The sequence below is a fragment of the Thermobia domestica genome, chromosome 14 (assembly GCF_964235325.1).
Source record: "Thermobia domestica chromosome 14, izTheDome1.hap1.1, whole genome shotgun sequence".
Lineage (NCBI taxonomy): Eukaryota > Metazoa > Arthropoda > Insecta > Zygentoma > Lepismatidae > Thermobia > Thermobia domestica.
The window spans coordinates 23,091,675-23,109,184 of NC_137467.1; the positions used below are offsets into that span (position 1 = coordinate 23,091,675).

The following is a 17,510-nucleotide window of genomic DNA, read 5'->3' on the forward strand; positions in this document are numbered from 1 at the left end:
GTCCTAAGTACCCCTAGGTCATTGACACTGGCCAGGGACCATGGGTCCTGGGGGTGGTCCTATGTACCCCTGCCAAATTTTAGGGGGTGGTCCTAGGTACCCCTAGGTCATTGACCCCGGGCCAGGGACCATGGGTCCTGAGGCAGGGACCCAGGGGCCAAAAAGTGAGGCCAAGTGGGGCGATTACTACTTTGCACCGTCCAATTATCAACTTTCCCATTCTTTGGGAAATCACGTTAGGGGACGTCAAACCTTATCCCTAGTAGATGTGCAACATGCCCATGATATCTTCTTCCCTTCACGGCTCAACAAGTTCTACCGCATTGGAATTTATGGCCTTCCAAACGTTGACAGAAGGGGGCCGATCCTGACGGGGACTAACTTTAATATTCCAAATACTTTTAGGTGACATATTGATGTGCTAAGGTGATTAGTGAAAAAGCGACGGAACTTTGTTGGTTATCTTTATACAAACTTGTGGGATTCTTCGTTCTATTTTTACAAAATTCGACGTTTTCTTTTCAAAGGGTACAGCATAATTAAAACAAAGAAACAACACGAAATCCGAAATGTGTGTATTAGTCACTTTTAACCCGTAAGTACTATGGACCGTCTTTCAGACTGCTGCGAGTTTTCGTATCATTATATTTTCCACAGTCTCACTACTACAACTGGATATTTTCGCCTACCTTCCTGTCTAGCAAATGGTTACGTACTGTGAAGTTCATGTTATAATTGATCCCCCGTGCGTGGCGCTGGAGTGATCGAGCGGTCTCACAGACGTACTATAGTAGTTACATGAGTATTGTGCTGTTCAGTTGTCTTTCGTTATCTACTGATTATTAGCAGTTTTGAGTCTTACCGTATGGCAGGTCTTACACTACATATCAAATAATTACCCAGGGACTGGAAAACCTGAAATAATCATATTTTATAAGATGAGTAAACCGGAGTGGATACTCTAGACAAAAAATGTACAGATTATACATCAAGTCGTTGAACAAGGCAATAGCTATTGACAGTTTTCTTTATGTTGGTGGATGTTGCGTGTGGTGTTAATCCTCATGTCTTGCATCAAATCTACGCTAAGTCCGCAGTGATGACAAGAATTGATTTCATGAAAACATTGGCAAAAGAATTTGTTAGGCCTCACATAAAACGTATGTTGTTCATTGGACATCTGCGATGAGAGCTGAGGTTTTCAATAAAGAGCATACTATAGCTTGAAAGTGAGTTTCCCACCATCGCGCACAAAGAGTTGAAGGGGAAAACATAGTCTTCTGTCCACTGAGTTGTAAGCGAAAAGAAAAAAATATTCATGTCAGCGCTTTGGGTTATCGATTTCCTTGCAGTGCAGAAAAAAAAAGATATAAGTGCCTACCTGAAGAAAGTGCATACTGTCAGAAAAGTTAGTGCGGTACAGTACTTTCTTTACCGGCTAAATGTATTTTCTTTACTTTCGCCATCATACAGGAACTAAAAATAAATTTTATTCATGACCTTTGCACCGCAAAAAATGTAATAGTACCACTATAACAGTACTTTCTTGTAAGTTTTAAAAAGCTAAAATTCCATGTTTGTTCTCCGTTTTTACTGTATTTTTTATATTCAGTGCATCTACAAGACCAGAGTGTTTTAAATTAGTGTCATTTTGATTACATAGGAACGGAGAAAAAATTGAATATTTCAACAATTACAATTTTAGAATAACAATGAAAGCATTGTTTCAAATTTTGACTATGTTCTCTTACTCATTGCTTTAAAAAAATATAAAGCTTTTTTACATCGTGAAATTACTATTATTTATTTTTCTATAAGCAATTAAGATATGTAGGATAGCATTCTAAAAAAATATGCATTTAAACTACTATTCAGAAAATGTGAAACAACAATGCGGTTTGACAGACCGTTCCATCGTAGTTACGTGATTATTTTCGTCCATAGTGCTTAAGGGTTAATGTAATTTTGTTTAAATATGAAGTTTTAGTTGCTTTTTTTTACATCCTAATTGGTTGGGTTTCTTCTTTAAAATATTCCATGTTTTAAACATTGGCTCTAACAATACTGACATAAAAATAATAACGGCAATCATGCATAACAATCAAAGTAAGAGAGCAACAATTATTTTTCAATTTTCTTTGACATCATCAAAGGCAAGATTTGATGCTTAATGAATATCAATAAACTTCTTATAATTGTGATACAAAAGTAAAGCTGGGGATTTTGAATGAAGCAATTATACGATTGGTGGCGATGCATATGTAATGAGCTATGGAATCTTGAACTGCTGGATGTTTTGTCCCAAAGTGTGGACGAACCGGTGTATGATATCATACTTCTAAGATGGATGCTAACACCGACATCGCTGTTTCTTTAGCTCTATATAGGCTAAAGTTCTCATGGCGGTGGCTCATTTATTATTTCTGGCTTCTGCAGATACTTTGGAATAGATGTTTACCAAATAAATAGTTTCTCTACTTCAAAAATTAAGTAAACTATCAAAACTGGCGTAACTTTAAATCACTTTTTCAACTTGAATGGGCATACCGACTAAACGGGCGAATGGGCTTCAATAACTGTCTCATTTTTCCCCATGGCTATTATTTATACATATTTGCTAAAAAGATGATTTTATTTATTTACAAATTGAGTATAAAGTCAGCACAATTTAGTCTTTTTGAAATATATGTAGTCAAATATCAACAATGAAAATGGTGTGAGGTACAAAATGTTAACAAATCATTATGCAGATAAATATATTACCCAATATAGGAAAATTTAGTTTTGTATTGTAATGGACCACTTCCTTATTACCATTAACAAAGATAAGCACCCTAATTAGAAAATGAAAATTGGTAAATATTCTGGGTTGTAAAGGGAAAAAAATAGTAAAATACTTGGAATACTCAACCAAATCCGTTTTAATATTACGCAACTGTTTAGAAAGGAAAACAATAATAGAAATTCGACTTATGAGTCACTATTTGAGTCCGACAGTTGCATTTGATCGCCATTTTCAGTGTTGTTACAATGCTCTTCCTCGACTCCATATTTGCACAATTCTGTACATTAAAGTTATTGAGTACAGCACTTGCAACTGATACAATTGACGAAACATCGTCTTTTAATGCAACCGCAAGGTACCAACTTTAAAATGGTTTCCGGAACGCAGAGTACATGACTCATAGTAGGAAGATAATCATTCCTCCTCCTTTCCCATTCAATCGTGGAAGTGTCATGGACATCCGGTTGTTGAGGATTGCCAACCCATCACTTGGTACGGAGTTTTTAAGATTTCTTTGTAAAGTTGGCTTTGTTTGGGCAAATTTTAACTTTGAACTTCTATTTTGGTAAACAGTCCCAACTGGAGCTTACCAATGTCTGAAATTCTTTATCTTTCAAATACGTGTACATGCATTTAATTAACCTCTCTATCAATTGTTCATTTTCAGATGTAAAACATTCTGGCCAGCCTAGAACATTTTCTTCAGAATATTCAAAAACGCTACAAAAAGACTGTTTTCCTCTGTTCTTGAAGCAACATACTGTGTCACATCCAGGCAGAGAATGAAGTCCTAATAATTCTTTAACTTGCTTCGGATTTGGCAAGAGTAAACACGAGTAAGTTATGTTGACCTCCATTTAGCTCAAGTTCTGGTCGCAAACGCATTGTCTGATGGAAGGAACTGTAACCACCACAATAACAGAACAAACACGTCAGAATCTGTTGAATAGATGTGGATGGTAGAAGCACAGGTCGGTCGATACATGTAAACAATTTAAAATATTTTTTGTATCAGTTTCCTCGTGTCTACTTGCAAGTTGTGTAACATCATTTATATCTGAAAACTTTGATTCGTTCCTCCAACTCACAACTAAATTTTGCTTTATTTTCTGTGCACGCAATAATGCTTTATTAGCGACGTAAGCTGTCTCATTATCTTTAGTCCTGTAATGAGACAGTAAAGATCTCAAGGTTAGTCTCCTTGTATCTGTGAAGTCTGTGATTTTATATCAAACAGGCTTTGTTCGACTAGCCTTTTCTTTCCCATGGAGTTCTTCATTGAATGATCGATGTACTTGTAATGCATTAAGTAAGTTTCGTCATATTTCCTTAGATACCGATCCATCTTCTTCATGAACTCAATTGAAAGGTCTCAACACATCTTTACACTTGGATCTTTTTACATACATTGTATCTCTGCCATATCATCAATGACTGCTAGAGAGTGTTATATGGGAGTGGTTTATATTGAGTGAGGTGCTTCTTAATTGTATATAGAGGAAGATTGTTGATTTGTATTGTCAGAGATTGGCGACATAAGGAGTTCAATAATTTTAATCGAGTTACTATTGTTGGAAGGAAAAACCATTATTGCATTTAAATTAAAGACTGAGGGCGGAAAGCCGAAAACTCATAATCAGTGAGACATTGCTAGACATTGATGTAGGATTAACTCCTCTACATAGTTAGTAATGTAGTAATAGAGAAAGTTCTGCTTTAAACTGCAATACAGTATACAATTTCGTGAATTCAAGTTTATGAGCTTTGCTACATAATTGAAGATGGTTTTTATCTTTGGTGCAAATAAACTACGTTTATCTTGTTCAATGCTTTTTTTATTTTAAAACTTATATATCTGATGTTCTTCTACAGACATATTTACTCTGTAGTTCTGCAATAAATTCCAAGAAGAAACTAGTATTGTCGAGATAATAATTACGTCTTCTCTTTTAAAAAGTACGGGATTTGTCCTTCTCAAAACAGAGTTATAAATCTTTTGAGTATCTTTCTGACAACAGAAAAAGTCGTATTAGTTAATTATTGTGGTGGTTACAGTTCTTCCAATCGGACAGTGTGTTTGCGACCAAAACTTGAGCTAACAGGAGGTCAATAGAACTTAATCGAGTTTACTCTTGCCTAATCCGAAGCAAGTTAATGCATTATTAGGACTTAATTCTCTGCCTGGGTGTGATACAGTAGGTTGTTTCAAGATCGGAAGAAAACAATCTTTTTGTGACGTTTTTGAATCTACTGAAGAAAATGTTCTAGAAACGTTTGATAGGTTAGGAAATATTGTGTATGATTTAGAATTCTGGGCTCTCGGGATCTCAGGCCATTTAGCCCGTCACGTCTTGAGGGAGGATGTCCCTCGGCGAACACACCATCCGGGAAAAGGGAAGGAGGAAAGGTTTGGGGAGGGAAGGGACAGCCCGGGTCCTATATATCATTTCTTCGCAACTAAATCTGAAACGTTCTCAGCATCCTTTTACCATAAGTAAGGTTTTTCAATTATATAGTCTTCTACTTCAAATATATAATAATTTCACTATGTGTACATGATATCAGTTCTAGCTGCTACAACAACATTATCCACAGTAGAATAATCACATGTAATTGTTAAGTGGCAACCAAGTGAGAATCCCTACACCATTTAACATCTATAAAAGGCATTGCAGGACCCAAATCGAAACCAGCTGGAAATCAGTCATCAGTCAGTGAACTGTTGGAAATCAGTCGGTGGTCAATCCGTCTGTGGTCGTTAGTCGAGAAATCGCTAGATAATTAAATCGTTCTGAAAAAGAAGTTGATCATTACTACTCTAAAATGTAGTTGAGTCAGTAATATGAGTAATTTTTCCTTCCAGATTGTCTGCCAAATTATTTTGAAACTGATCAAAGGAGTTACGTATACGGCCAATATATTCAGTAATACTTCGTTAAAAAAACGAATTGCAGATATACGTACTTGAACAGAGAAATTTGGGAAAATAATGGGAAAATTCTCTCCAGATATTCCTCCCATCAACTTTGCACGCCTGTGGAGTGCCTCCCGATAAAAGAGTATAATCCAAATGCATCTCAAATAATAATAATATAGGATATAAGAAATGAGTAGGTATACCAAATTTTGTATTGCTAGATAGAATAGGTGTCAGAGGAAAGCGTGTATTGGTATACAAGCTTTCTCTCATATATATTCAGTCTATCAATGCAAAGCTTGGTATACACATTTCTTATCCCCTATCCTATTATTTGAGATATATTTGGATTGTATGCTCAATACATAGCATCTCTGGAAAGCTTGTTTCATGCTGAAGAGAATGAACTACAAACCATGACTTTCGAATGAACAGTGTTGATGCCATAGCTATTTCACTGCGAGTCTACCATTTTCTTCATGGTAACAGGGTAAATGAACCCCAGGGACTTACTCCTTGTCCATGGCAACTCATTTCTTGGTGTATGAATCCATCTTTCTTATGATTATCGAATAGATTACGATTGATTCGGATGTCCGCATGACAGGTTCATGTCTGTTCCTTGTGAGCACTAAGCTTCTTGAGCCCAAACCCCCATATAAAATTCTGAGCACAAAGCTCATTTGAGCAGTCAGCTTTCTTTACACACCTGAGCACATATATCCTGTTGAGCACTAACCCTTACAGCACACATCAACCTTTAATCTTCTGAGCACCTAGCTGCTCTTTCGAATGAAAACAAAGCTCCACTTTGATCACTTAGCTCATATTTCCATCCAAGCACAATCTCCAATCTGTGCAAGGGTTTCCTCTACCACATTCTATCTCCGTCCGTAACTTTATTTATGCACTTTACGATTGCTTTTTCGCTTTGACTGAATTTAAGTTTGTGTACCTCAAACAAACTTGCACCACCATAGCCGAATCATAAATTTCTATAAAACGTAACTGATCGGTTACAAGTAAGACTGCGGTATTGATACATGTATCAAATTCCTTCTAGGTGACGTTGTAGATATTTCAACAAGACCTTTACATATACAGGGTTCTTACATATCTGAAAAACTGGGAAAACAGGAAAAAGTCAGGTAAAATGAAACGAATGTCAAATGTTATTTTAAACTCGGGGAAAATGGTGCTTAACCTGGAAATCAGGAAAAGTTGTGGATTTGTCTCAAGAAATTAAACTATTGTCCGTTCTACCTACTTCTTAAGATAAGTCAGTAAATAACTCATTAATTGTTGAAATGAACACTACATATAAATGGTTTTCGTTGCGTTTTAGGAGTTGTATTTATAGTGCGTAAATTTTATTTATACAATATTATTTGTAATATTAAAAAAAATATTTATGAGGATATTTTGTTTTGTTATACTTCACGTTGTAAATTGTGAATTTCTTTCTGTTGAGAACATAATAGAGTAGAAGTACTCATAAGTAAATCAAGGTGATTTGCTACTAGTCAATTATTTTTTACACCGAAATAGACTGTAAATAGTCCTTTTATTAGAATTTATGATTTAAACGCCGAGGTCCAATAAAGAAGAGTGAGGGCAAATTCTAGAAGTTAAAAGTAACCTGATAGCCCCAAGGAACGTAGATATTGGATTAGCGACAGAAAAATAATGCATTGGGAAGCTTAAAGATTTAACGAACGTAGACAAGGGAAGTTTATTCTGTGATTTTCAGAAATGTTTGATTGGCAATAATGAAAAAATACTCGACAAATGTCAACTTAGATATCCTCTTACTCGTGCCATTTTATGCCTTGATCCTGAGGTTTTCTTGCATAAATCTAAAATTGTTCGGATAAGGATGATGAAGTGATTGGAAATACTCCATCACTCGTTTCGTCTCGATGATGTTAAAGCAGAGCTAATCTAGAAAGCGTTCGAATCTTTCGTTTAGCTCTCTAAAAAAGTATTGGCGTATTATTTTAATTCTGGTGGAAGCAAAACAATTCTTGATGTGTTTTATAATCAGTTCAGTTATGCTTTTAATATGCTTATAATAAAACATAAAATATGGTCTAAACACAGTGCCTACTTTTTGTTAAGTATTACACTTTAAATCTATAATACCTGACCTATCATTACGAACCATTTCAAGAGTAACTTATATACATGTTGTTCTATTCAATATACAGTCTTCTGTATTTAGTTCTTCTCTTTTTCTTCTTTTTGTTTCAGCAGTATGCGTATAATTTCAAAACATATTCTGTCCTTTGATTTATGTGCCCCTAACAAGTTATAAGTGGCAAAAGTAAGTTCAAACACTTGTGGATAATTGTGAAAATGACATGGATTATTTCACATGGAAATGCAAGTGTAGAGTCTGCCTTTTCTATTAACAAAAGTTTATTTGTAAAAAATTTGCAAGAGGCTTCTTCAGTAGCCCAACGGCAACTGGTAGATTGTTTGGCCTACATAGGTGGATTTAGATGTCTGAATGTTTCAGATCCAGAACTCTTTAATTTCTGTAAAAGGCGCGAGAACAAGATACAATTCAGCTTTGGAAGAAAAGAAAGAGAAAATGAGATATCTCAGATAGTACTTAAACGGAGGAAAATGGCTAAGTTAAAAGAACTAGAAAAATAGAGATGACTTAAGAAAAAACAATGATTGGAATCAGAAGAAATTGAAAGTGAGATCATAATTTTAATGCAGTCCATCTAAGTAACTGAAACAAGTAATCGTAATTGTTATTGTGAAAAGCTTTCAAGCAGTGTTCTTACTTATTTAATATCATTTAAATTCGTTTTGAATCAAAAGATCCATTATAACGCAGGCTAAAAATTTCTTGTAGCTCTTATATCTGGAGAACTACATATATTGTAGCCAAGCTCACACTATCACTTAACTCAGTATGGTGTGCTTATTCCATAAAAAATAAGAATACTCGATTTAGGATCCGTTCAAAAATTTTGTGGCCCTGATCCGAAAAATCCATTATATTTCATCCAATCGAAAAATTTCTTGTACGCCTTATATCTCGAGAATTACATATAGTGTAGACAATCAACACTTTCACTTAACTCAGTATGATATGCTTATTCCGTAAAAGAAATATAGGAAACTTCGATTTAGGGTTCGTTCAAAAATTTTGCAGTTCCTGATCCAAAAACTAATTATCGGCCAAATTGCAACCTTTGGAATCATTTTTTCTGTGATTTCTAAAATCTTTTTACTTTTAAATATGTATATTTTAAAGAAATTTAACTTCAATCTGTAATATTATTTGGAGATGTCATGAAGTATCTTCACTAGCTCAAGTAGCATTTTTAGTTAACTTATACTAGTTTACTTGAGTAATATTATTAGCTACTGAATAGTGTAGCAGACGGAAAGTTGCTGATCTTTTGCAGCACACTGGTTGAGAATCCCTGACCCAAGTATTTATTTAGCTTTTACAGGCATTAATCATCAGTACACCATTATCTTATTAAATGTCAAGAGGTTGGTCTTGCACCTGGAAATCAGGAAAAAGTCAGGCAAAATGATAAAAAGTAATTTTGTAAGAATCCTGCATATAGCGTTAGGCTTATTAGATGGGCCTAACTACACATAACCATTATCATGTATCTATTCTTCTAAAAGTCATATAAATCAACATAATAATGCACAGTGAATACAATTCACTCTTCTTTTAATCTGTTTTCATATTACAATTACTAACGCACTCAATACGTCTTCCTAATGTCCCGACAATTGGCGATAATTTTTAGAACCTTTCTTTACAATTTCGTTACTGTGATGTTCCTATGTCTCAGAAGACGAACCACATTGAAATATAGCGTGTCCCGGATTGAATCGCAATACTTTGAAAAATCGTAGTATGTGTAAATCAATGTTAAAATTTAGAATGGACATGCGGACTATTGTCAACTGAAAAATATATATTATGAATCATTTCAGACCTTATGTTGCACATTTATTACTTACCTTGAAGTTATTCTACGGAAGAGGAACATATATAAATGGCTCATATATATGCAAGTATCTCAAATGATAGAGCATTGGCTTCGCACTCGGATGGTCGTGGGTTCGATTCCAGGTCGATGTAGACCATCCTGACTCTGGTTTTCCAGGGTTTCCTTGATTCATAAAAGGTACATACCAGAATGGTACCTACTAAACCGGTCCTGGCCGATACTTTCCCAAATTCTTTCCACTATTGTTTTTAGATATCCAGTATAAAGTGGCGTATGAGCTGTAGCTGGTGATTGTTAAATAAATAAATGATATGTCCTGATAAACGCTCACTTACAACTACTTAAGCATCATAAAACAGAGAGAAAAAGTAATAATGTTTACAGGAAATGTTACATTTAAGTTGTATATTTACTTTTTTTAATTGCATGGTTGTTGTTTTATTTTGAGTAGATTGCTAGACTTCTCGTTCCGAGTGTGACGCCAAACATGTCAAGTACATCTTGCTATAGGATAGCAACTGAAATATTTCATTAGATTATTTTGTATGTAGCTCTTTTCATAATAAATATAATTTAGCTTACACAGTTAACAGTTTACACGTCAGATTTATTTACCCTTCAATATTATCGTAAACAGGTTCATGGTAATAACTGTCTGTAATAAACCGTCTCTAAGCTCAAAGGTCGAGACAAATCACCGTAGTAAAAATATAATTATTATAATTATGACTGAAAATAAGAATCCACTGCAATTCAACTATAATCAATTCAACAAAATTGTTATCACTCTACAGAAACTTAGTTTTCAATCACATTAATGGTTATCTCCCATTTGATATAACACAAATACAACATCCAAATATTGATCATATACAAAATCTATGATATTATCCTTAAGAGTGATGGATCATATGCCATCCGTAAGAGTGGGCAATCTAAACATCGTGTTACCTATTTATATTTCACGTAATAATATATCATATTACAGTATACTACGGTTAATGATTAAAAACCTCAATATTGTAATAGTAAATGCATACGCAAATTCTAGATTGGTTGCTATTTGTTATTTATCTTCAGTAAGGCCTCATATAGAATTTGATTTCATATAAATTATGTATAACTAGGGCTGTGCATTCTAATATTTCAAATATTTGAATGAAATACTCAGAAGCTTATCGCTACTGGTCAGCTAATATTAACCGGTTCATTTACCATTTTATAATTTACGCTTTCTACATATTCTAGGCAAAATTTACTCATCAGAAGTAGTGGAGAAATGCAACTGCTTGCCGAATTGTTTGAAAGAATGGTATATTATAAAAAGGCAGTCTATTAGGTAAGTCAACTTTCAAAAAAATATAACATTCAAACACTCTTTTGGCCAACAAATCAGAACAATCTCTACGTTATGGACGGGGGAGGGGCCTAATGTTTCGTTTCTTTAAATGTTTCATTTTCATTTATCTCACAGTTCCACGCCGCATGAAATTTTACCCTGAGACTTGCTTTTGAATCATTCAAATAGACACCTTATAGTTTCACATTTCGTGTTATTGTTTGAAGAGATACCAGGGCATTGTCCTTCTCCTGGGTTGCTTAGACGCTATATTAATGGGTACTTATTTTTGAACTTTGAACATTATTTATGAACACTTTGAACTCACTACCATCCATTAACCAGTTAACACAGTAGATTTAAGTCCGATTTGCAAGTGACCCTTCTCCCTCTCCCTGTGATTGTCACTGTAGGGTCTCTTGTATTGAACACTAGCAGCGTTCACCCTGCTTCGCTGGGGTCACCCCGGAACGCAATAAACTTTGTTACTTAGATAATTTTTACTTTTTCGCTTTCAAGTGATATGATAAAAACCATAGAAGATTGCAGTAAATGTTAATATTATATCGCCTGTCATTTATGTTAACCCGCCGAGTGACATGGTCATGTGGGTTGCATATAAATACGGTTAGATTTAGCTATGATGAGCTAACAAAGGATTTGTACGTTATGGACACTTGAATGGTCAATTATCTCAAGACACTGGTAATTGAAAATTAAAGTGATATGATAAAAACCATCTAGGGTCCAAATCTTAATAACCCCCCAAAAATGAAAGAAATTGGTTCAGCCGTATTAGCGTGATGAGCTAACAAAGGATTTGTACGTTCTCTTTTACATATATAGATTACTCTTATCAGACCAACTTAATTTGTTTGACAATTTTCGCAGTATTGAGTTACCTGACAGGCCAACCCCTGCCTAGAAACTTCGGGAAACTAGAAGTACACTAGTGTCAAGTACACTGCCTGCAATGCAGTCTTTCGAACTCTAAGATTCTAAATTTCTCGTTTCCTTGAGCCACCATGTATATGTGTAACAGTACTTTCCAACATATTTGGAACATAATAAATACTGTGACTTAATATTGGATCTGAAAACATATGAAGGGACAAACCAAAGACAAAGGTAGTGATAATAGTAGTAAAGATAGTAATTTTCACTTAAATTTCAAAATTCAGATTTGCAATGGAGCTCCGTAATAGGGATAGCCTAAAGCTATTAAAACTTCATAGTAAAATATACTGGTCCACCTATCAAAATTTAAAAACAACATTGTTCATGCTGCACTTTAAGAAAAAAATATTTTTATCTCGTTCTCAAGAATGTCAGTACTTCCAGCAAGTGATTCAATTAGATTGGTTTTCTCGAACATAATTGAAGCAGGTATACTGCCAAATGTTTCAGACAGTGCAGGGAATTATGAAAATGCATACTTACTGAAATAAGATTAACATATTTTTTTTTTCGAAATTTTCGCTCCATAGTAATCCTTGTTTTCATAGAGAAATCAAATCTTGAAAATATGTCGGTTCATTTAGTTTCAAAAAAAAGTCTGCAAACATCAGATCATAAAGGTTTTAATATAAATTTTAAACAAATTACATTACTTTTAAAAAGTGTGAGAAACTTTTCTTACCAGGGTTAACCTTACATTTGTATGATATTTTCTTGTTAGATATGGATGGGAAGAGTATCAACATGCAGCGGGATTTCTGATCACTTTTGAGGGAAGTAAATTTAGAAGAACTTTGACTGTCAGCAAAGATCATTTGGATATATTTGGTATGTACTCTAATCATGTAGCATATTAGAATAATTTAAGAAACTAATAATAGCTGGAAATTATTGCTCGATATAATAGGTTTCTTGAGATACGTTAAATTAAAGATGGCATGGCATACTATAAGTTCCAAAAGAATAAACATGCATGTTGAATTCCCTGGAAGGAATATATTTCTGTATGATATTCATTTGCTGTCCGAAGCAATATTCTATTGGGAAGATTAATAAAGGGGAAAAATGATGAGTATTGAAATATTTGTGAATCAAAATAAGTACTTATGACAGTTTTATATGCAAATATATAATCTTTCAGGTAGGACTACATTCTTTGTTTACAGAAGCTTACACCACCTTCTCAAGACTTCAAAGAGATGATGCTAGGCCCTTACAAGTTCCCTTTAGGTTTAGTCCATCCTTCCAGCATTTTTGTTTGAGTTACGGATGGAAAGGATAAACTATATTACAGTATGCATATTGTAATTTTGTTGTCAGCACGGCGATAATCAAAACATACAAATTACGTTGTCATTTTAAATTTTATTCATTAACCGTATTCCTAATGTAGAACGAATAAAAAAGGGAGAGATTAAACAAAAAGAAATGGGATAACTACAAAAAATACTGCAGCGGTAAATCTCCTGTTTTACGAGTTTCCTAATCGTTTCACTATCTATGGAGGTCTATCCATAACATGCCCTTTTACGAATAACTTATCTTCAATGAAAAAATTAGGAGTGATTTACATTTAAAAATAAAATGAAATCTTTTAGTTTTACGCCCCACTACTTTGCCCGCTAGGGTAAAGGAGACAGTGATTATGAGAACGCTGGAAAGAAAAAATGGGAGAAGCACGAGAAAAACAATACCCACGGTAGTTGTCCACTACAAAGTTTACTTGGGGGAGCAGGGTTTGAGCACGGGACCGCATGCTCCAGAGGTCAACGCCCCTATTTATATTTAAAAGAATGAAATACGCAAGTTGAAAGCAACAATTTTTAAAAGAATCTCATATTTTCAAGTAGCATGAATAATCCCATTCCTCCTTTGTGTAAGAATTGAGACGGAAACTTGTTTTTGTTTCCAAAAAGATTAGAGATCTCAAGAAAAAAAGTAAAATCATTTAGTAACAATGTTAGTTTACCCTTCATAACTGTGTAAAGATAATTTATGTTAGAATATAATAGAACAGAAAGAGAACCAACACTTCAGCACGTGTTAATACATTTTCCTGAGGCGAATAGCTATTTTTTTTATTTTCTTAGCTGAGCGCTTAAAACAATAAGTCTTTTACGAAAACAGCTTATGACCTATATAGCATGAAAGTGCTTATGACTCATATAGTGTTTTCTGCTATATGGTATTCTTCGCAAGCAACATGATGGAATTCGTGTGAGTTCCTATGGTAAGTAACACTCTAATTGGATTTCAAAATAAACATTCAAACACAATGTGATAAATATTTAAAATTTTAAGTCTATATAAAATGTATACTGACTTGTTCCTTAATTTCAACTTTAAGTTAGGACACAAGAGAATATGCCGCATGGATACTAAAAGTCACACCAATTCTATTTTCTACGAGAAAGAAAATTTGATTTTTTTTAAAAGAAAGCAAAATAAATGTCAATTATATGTTCAGTTAAAATAATCATTCACATTGAAAAACTAATCATGTCTTGCCAGTAGACAGAGATATACGATGTTTCTGAAAGTATTCCTTCCTAGATTCGCAGTACCTTATGTTCATGTATATCAACACCACTTCTCACTTAAATAGTTCAGCATAAGGAAGTAAAAGATTGTAAAAAATGAAAACGACACTTAAAATCATATAGATAAAAAAACGTTATGTCTTCATTTCGTCCCCTAAGTTCAAAACGGATCCATAAGTCCACAACTGAATTCCTGTTTTACTTAAGAGCTACTCATTTGTTTGTCTCAGACTCGTATATGTGCATCGTATTTTCTTTACATTGCAAATCTTATTACAATGCATGCTCTTGTTTGGATATATATATTTGTCAAAGCCCAATATTGTGTCCCAGACAGCAATTTAAACTTGCTGTACGGTTGCACCACACTTGCCGATGAAGGTCAATTGACTTGCCGCAAACTCTAATGTACAAGCACATTTGCTTGATGTAAGCTTGTGGCAAGCTAGTCAGTTATATCAGGGCACGAATTACTGCAAGCTTGTCTTCACAAACGAACTCCACATTATCTGAAACGCAAGCCAAGTAAGAGTAAAACTCATCAATGACAAGCCTGATTAAGTTAAATGCAAACGAAAGGTACGTCTAACAAGCCATATACAAGCTTGCAGCAAGCAAATTTTGATATAGATATATTTATGTTGCATTTATATCATTGTATCATTGTACGAAAGTAACATGCACCTGCAATTGATGGTAAATGGCAAGCACAAAATTAGGAAGTTCAAATTTTATGAAGGAAAAATCTGACTCACCTACTTCGTTTTGCAAATCCTCCTTTTCAATAATAATCTTCAAATTCTGTAGATGCAATAATGCGATTCACTAATATGACACGGGATTATGAAAATACTATTTTGTCATTTATTTGAGGTGAACACTACAAAGACGCTAACCAAAACGAACACTAACTTGGCTTCCAAAGTTAAGAGGTCATCAGAAAGTGGTTATTGATAACAACTAAAAATCAAACGACCTTTTTACCTTAAATTCACGGAAAATTGGCTCCCGAGTGAAGCTTGTGTTGCCTGCACTACAGCTTGAGCTAAGCAAATATAAGCTTTTATATTTAAGCGAGAGCGAAATAAAAACAAATAAAAGCGACAATCAAGCATGCTCTCTTGGATGCATTTATTTTATGATGTTCTCCCGTCTTCCTTTCTCCTTCATTACACTGTATTCATCAATTTTATTAACTCTGTCTTTCTTAGTCTCCGTACACAATTGAGGGACGTTTAATTAACGATATTAATAATCTCCAACAACCTGCTCATAAGATCATCCAAACTTAAGATACACTCATGAACTCTTTAACACTTTTCCTTTATTCTACCACGAAATCATTATTGACTTGTCCTATCCTCATATTTATACCGTTTTGTTACAGATATTCAACAGTTCATTCTGTTTTATTTTGGTTTCAGGAGCAGCTTGAATTTTTCTTTAGCTTGATTCTTGTGTAGTCCTTTTGTTGTGTATACAGTACTGAAATGAAAAGATAAACAAAATTACATTCTTGTAGTCTGTGAATTTATTTCTCCTCAAAAGAAACTAGCATACACACTACATACATACACACACACTCACTATACACACGTTGATTTACCATGGTATGCTTAATTTAAGTGTGCAAAGTGCGCACCGCCTCGCTATGGACCGTGCTCATATCGTTCACGCAGACTCTCAAACATATCCTGAAACAAATGTTGCCACAGACTCCTGCAAAAAGAAACGATTTGCACATGTAATGCACTCACAGTTCTTGGTGGATCTTCACGGTTGAAAACACTTTTCATTAACATTTCCCTCAAATAGGCATTAAGTGGTGTAAGATCGGAGGAATGGGACGGGTCGAATAGGTCGACCTCCACGACTTGTTCCATAGGGACGGAAATAATGCTCAAGTATGAATATTTTTGCTCCGTCAAGAGACCCATTTCCAACAACAACTGCACAACACAACTTCCTTTTCACTACTGTGAACACATGCACCTGGAGATATGCCCCATAGGGAACGCAACCAAGAGTTCGTGATGTATACGTTTCAGTACTGTGTATTTTGACGCATACCGTACTTAATTGAATCGTCGTTTAACTTTTTTTACTGCGTTAACCAAATGAAAGCTACTAGACTGTTAACTTTTAAAAAAAGTATTTGTGTATTTGAAACCAGATTAGTTCAGAATTAGCTAGTGTCGTTATTTAGGTGAGCTGTTTGAATTTAAATCTTTGCTTCTTTAGAGAATATTTGACTTATTTATAGAAAGACCAAGGAAATATTTAATCAAGTGGAAATAATTACGTAACTGCTCGGTAGATGATGCACTTGGTTACTCTTGTTATACAAATATGGTTATTTAGTGTCGTTTGTTAAAGTAATAAAAAATTTCAGTATTATTTGCTTGGTTATATATTTAGTTTCAGAAAGAAAATAAAAATTTGTTATATTGCTTTTATTGCATTTTAGCTTTGAAAGAAAATGCATCATATAATAGTTACTTTAATTAACTTTGAGTAGAATTAATAATTATTTCCAGTTTATTATAATTATCTGGAATTTAGTAATTAAGTTCAGGCTTAAATATTGACTTCAGAGATCTTGGATTGTGATTGAGTTACCTAAAACACCCAACTATATTGAGTTTAACCGAACCGTTCTCTCTTGTTTGAGTAATCCTTTTCGGCTTTATCGGTGAGTTGGTTGAATATCTATAGATTGTTATTCTCTTTTCAGCGAGGGAGCCCTTCAACATCAGCAATAACCAGAATAATATAGATGGATTCATATCCAAGATAAAACATCTAATCAAATATTCCTAACATTTGTTGTACATGCAAACTCGTTACACATAAAGCAAAAAATGAAAATTATCTACCGGGAATACGATCATAAATGAAAATAATATCTTGTAGTAGAACAGACGTAAAATGAAATGAAATGAAATCTCCCTCCCTCGCGTATGGCGGCTAGGCTAAAGGA

At 34.2% G+C, this 17,510-nt stretch overlaps 1 long non-coding RNA gene across 1 annotated transcript in view; it reads left to right on the top strand.

Annotated features, from left to right (window-relative positions):
• The window catches only part of LOC145670579 (uncharacterized), a 49,787-nt gene extending 38,764 nt beyond the window's left edge, over positions 1–11,023 (top strand). Inside the window, exon 3 of the long non-coding RNA XR_014128345.1 lies at positions 10,943–11,023. This is a non-coding gene — a long non-coding RNA (uncharacterized LOC145670579). The remainder of the gene's footprint in view (positions 1–10,942) is intronic.
• Positions 11,024–17,510: the final 6,487 nt, after the last annotated feature.